Source organism: Manacus candei, unplaced genomic scaffold (assembly GCF_025592945.1).
Source record: "Manacus candei isolate 608988 ecotype Guabito, Panama unplaced genomic scaffold, ASM2559294v1 h1tg000002l, whole genome shotgun sequence".
NCBI lineage: Eukaryota > Metazoa > Chordata > Aves > Passeriformes > Pipridae > Manacus > Manacus candei.
Window position 1 is genome coordinate 776,518 of NW_026138050.1, and position 5,061 is coordinate 781,578.

Genomic DNA, 5,061 nt, shown 5'->3' on the forward strand with positions numbered 1-5,061 from the left:
AATTACAATTTTCCGGGACTTCTTTCCTAAGATAAACACATTTTACTTGCAAATTGCTTCTGCTGTCTTTACCCACCCCCCAACACTGCTGCAGCTGCTGGGTTTAATATTTAATGAAACTGCCTCTGGGCTGGGCTGGATGCGGCAGCGGGGCCGAGGGGCACCAGAGCAGCCCCGGAGTGCCTGGGGTGAGCCTTGGGCACAGCCTGAGAGCAGGAGAAAGGTGACTCCTTCGTCCTGCAGGGCCACCACAGCTGGGAGGGACTCTGGCAAAAGGGCCTCGTGCCTGGGGCACAGCAGCTGTGACGTGTGCCCCTGCCAGAAGGGACAATCACCCACCCCGCCTGTCCTGCGGGGTGCCAGGCAGCTTCTGGGCTAGCCATGGCCCCCCATGGCAGGGGAGCTGGGCTTGGCCAGCTGCCTGTCACCTCCCACCGATGGCACCACTGCCCTGTGCCACCACTGCCCCTGTGCCATCACTGCCCCTGTGCCACCACTGCCCCTGTGCCACCACTGCCCTGTGCCACCACTGCCTCTGTGCCATCACTGCCCTGTGCCACCACTGCCCTGTGCCATCACTGCCCTGTGCCACCACTGCCCCTGTGCCATCACTGCCCCTGTGCCACCACTGCCCTGTGCCACCATTTCCCGTCCCTGGGGCCGCCTCACGATGAGGAAATGCCATTAGCTGTGCATGTGGCACCTCATGTGCCACCACTTGTAGGTCAGGTCTCTGGGCACCACGAGTCAGAGCCTCCCAGCCCTGAGGCAGTGGGAGCTGCAGTCCTGGCAGCCTTGCTCGTGCAGGTCCTGTGGGAACGGGGGTTTGTCACCTGTGAGTTGTCTGTGTGGCTTCTCCAGTGACACTCCAGCTGAAGCCAGAGCTGGCAGAGCTCAGGGTCTGCATGGGCCCCCCACAGTGCTGTGCCTTTGGGGAGCACAGGGTGACCCCGATCCCAGCCCCAGAGATGATGCCCTGGCTCCCAGCCAGGCAGGCAGCACCGAGCTGTGCCGTGCTGGCAGTATCTGCTGGCAGTGCAGATCCCATGGGAACTGGCCCTGGCTGAGCCCCTGGCTCTGCTCACAGACAAGGGGTCTGGCTCCAGCTCCAGTGGGGCACATGGTCAGCACCACACAGGGCCTTGGTTTGCTTTAAACCCACCCTGCCCACCCCATGGGCACCAGGATCACACATAGGAAACCAACCGAGCGCTCCCACTGCTCTGTCTTTTATTCCTTCACTTTTTTTCCCCTTTTTCTCTCTTCAAATCTTCCTTTGAAACCCAAACTTCCTGCAGTTTGAAATGGACAATCAGGCCGCTCCGGCAGCTGCAGCCCGAGAGCTTCAGCTCTTGGCAGGAGGATCAGAACTACAAAACTATTTCTTTGAGGCAAATTATGCATTCATCCAGCTCATTTGAAACAAAATATGATTTGCAATTTAACTTTCCATAATGAGCTCCTGCTATTATACCGTTTCCATAATGGCTGGTTTCATTGGAACAGATTGTTGGTGCACATGGTTTACAAAACATTTTCAATGCAAGCCCCGTTTTTTCTTATTTTAAATAGCAACAGCTGCTAAGCATGATAATTATTGTATTTCATCAAAATAAACTTACCGAGTTGCTTCTTGATGCCACTCATTGCAGTTTTCCAGTGGACCTGCAGGTTATTAAAGAAGCTGAAACTTTAATTCAGCAAAGTGAGAGCAGTACCTCGGCAGGGACACCTTCCACCAGCCCAGGTTGCTTCAAGCCCTGTTCAATCTGGCCTTGAACACTTCCAGGGATGGGGCAGCCACAGCTTCTCTGGGCAACCTGTGCCAGGGCCTCCCCACCCTCACAGGGAAGAATTATTTTCTAATATCCCATCTAAACTTACTCTCTGACAGTTTGAAGCCATTCTCCCTTCTCTTGTCACTACATGCTCTTGTAAAAAGTTCCTCTCCATCTTTCTTGTAGGCTCTCTTCAGGTACTGGAAGGCTGGGAGCAGACAATGAGAACCTGCAATGATTAATTGCTAATTGCACTTACCTGCATCACTGTTTCCCAGGGCACCCATCAGAGCTCCCCCAGCTCTGGAGCAGCCCCAGAGCTGCAGCCACGGCCACACAGCACCAGTCCCCCCTCCCCAAACATGCCCAGCTCCTGCTGACCTTCTCCAACACAGCTCAGGGGGTCAAGGAGGATTTTCTCCTCTGGTGACTGTCTGGAGGTTAATGGCAAAGGGACGGGAGTTTATTAGCAAAGAGCAGGTGAAAGTCTTATCTGTTGAAAATTTTCTGGGGGGCTATTGAGAGCTGGGTCGGTCGGAGATTTATGGGTGTGCAGGCACTCGTGGCAGAGGATAACGATGCTGGAGAAGCTATTCCAGCCCCAAGTGAAAGGCTGCCCTTTACAGCACCTCAGCATTTGGATTTAGATGACATACAGTAATGGCACCACTGAAGCCATTACTGTCCATCAAGTAAATAATAAACACACGATATAAATCACTTGGCCTTATCCAGGCTCTCACAAACTATGGCAAACACTAAAAAAAAAACAAACCCAAAAATCAAAGCCAGAAAGGACAAAGAATGATGCCAAGGAAGGAACAGCCAAAGCTCTGCAGGAATAGGGACTGGGGAGCCTCCTTTGCAGCAAACCATGGTGAGGGCTGTGTGCTTGTCCTGATGTGGAATTAGGGGAGGAAGGGTGAAAAGCAGAGCTCTGTGCTGCAGCCAGGACCCAGCTGCCATCTCCCCTCTGTGGGCTCCGTGCCAGTGCCAGCTCCTGCGGGCTGACAGCGCTTCCCCGCCGGGCTTGTCATCACAGCACCAACACAGCAATTAAAACCTCCCTTGGGAGGCAAGCGGAAAGGCAGCCCACAGGCACCAGCAAAGCAGCGCCCCAGCCACGACTGGGAGCCATCCCCAGTTCCCACAGCTGTGGCTGGGTCCCTCTGTGTCCGCAGGGCCGGTCCCAGCCCCCCGGGGCAGCCCCCAGCCGTGTGTCCCTGCCATGCCGAGTCCTGTTTCACCCCTGGGGAGCTGTGAGTGACCCACGGTGGGGCCACTGCTGTGCCTGGCACTGACACAACAGGTACCGACCTCAGCAGGCACGTTTGCTGTGGTGCCACCTGGGATGGATGGTCCCGGTTCCTCCTGTCTGTGGGATCGTTCCAAGGGCAAAGACTGAATCACCCAAAGTCTTCTTCTCTGGCCAGAAGAGCCCACACGCTCATGTTCATTTTGCAGTGTTTACAGTGCTCCCACGATGATCTAACACTGCACAAAGCCATTGTAGGATAAATATAGAGCACTGCAGCACCATAAATCAGCCTGCTCGGGAGCAAGGGGAGGATCGGGCTCGCTGGTGGGATGTGGGTCTGCTGGCACTCCGAGAAGCTGTATCTGCACATGACACCGGGCTCCTTTGTCACCGCCTGGGCTGTCCTGCCCGCGGTGAAGGCGACTCCAGGCACTGCCATGGGGATCCGTGCCCGGCCTGCCCTGGCCGGCGGGTTGGCGTGGCTGGCGTTGGGAACGGCGCCGGCAGCCCCGCGCAGACGATGGGCTATCATACTGTTTATCAAGGGCTGGCGGAAAGAAAACAAGGTAATGGGGCATTTGCTGATTCAATTCGTTGAATCTGAACAAATCTTTTTAATCTTCTTCCCCTGAGGATTGGAAAGGTCAGGAAATAGGCAGAATGTGCACTTTCAGGTATTGAAATTAAACTTGTTAAGAAATCCATATTGATTTGCACTTCTCTGAGAAATATTGAAGCCTCCAGATTTAGCCCGGGTATTGATTTTCTCTTCCAGGGGAAAGACATGGGCACAAAGGAAAGATATTACACGTGGCAGTAAACACCTTCAATCACAGGCTGCTCTGCCTCCACAAACAAACGGCCCGGCCGTGCTGGGAGAGCAGGGCCGGCACTGACCCCACTCCTCTGTGCCCACGGGGGCCTCGCTCCCTGCCTGGGCAGGGGTCGGTGCCCCACACCTGACAGGGCTGAAGAGGCATTTGGGCAGTGCCCTTAAGGCCATGGTTTAGCTTTTGGCCAGGCAGTTTGAGAGGGTCAGTGCAGGTCCCTCCCAGGTGAACTGTTCCACTCTGTTCTATTCCATGTTTTGTGCTTCCAGCCCTTTCACTACTTTGTTTTTAAATATCGCCCTAAGATCCGGGTGCTACTCTTCCTTGACTGTTTTTAACACATGCAATCAGCAACTACAGGCAATTAAGAGGCCTAATTATCATCTGAATCAGCCTTCTCAGAACAACCCCCTTCAAAATAACAGCAAATAAGGGGGAGGCAGATGAAACTCTTCCCTATGAGGGTGGTGAGCCCCTGGCACAGGTTGCCCAGAGAAGCTGTGGCTGCCCCTGGATCCCTGGAAGTGTCCAAGGCCAGGTTGGATGGGGCTTGGAGCAACCTGGGCCAGTGGAAGGTGTCCCTGCCCATGGCAGGGGGTGGGACTGGGTGGGCTTTAAGGTCCCTTCCAGCCCATTCTGGGATTCTATGAAGAACGTGCCTGCAGCCCTGTGCTGAGGGGCAGATTGCCCTGCCTGGGGCCGTTTGCAGAGCTCCAGGAAGGATTTCACTCCAGCAAAGCTCCTGTGCCAGGTTTCCCACAGTGACCCGACCGTTATTCCCAGATGGAATTAGGATGTGACCCGTGACCAGCCACACTCTTACTTTGGGTGGGAGACCCAGGGCAGGGCTGCTCAAAGACACACACACCAGGCACCAGATGTTTCCCTTCTGTGAAGAGCAGAGCAAACGGGAGCCTCGCTGCCCCCAAATCACCCCCGAGGACCTCGTGGGAATCCATCACTTCTGTCAGAACATTAAATAAGATTTCAATTAAGTGACACATCATCACAGACCAGCTGCTTCAAAATTGCCTCCGTTTAGACAAGCTCTGGCCCAGTGGGAGAGTTTAAAGCCAAACCTCCACCTGCTCACATGTGCCCTGGCACTCCCAGACTGACCTCCCTCCTCCCTGCCAGCCACGGCGCGCGCTCCTCCGGTGCCCACAGCAGGGTCAGTGTGACCTATGCAGCCAAG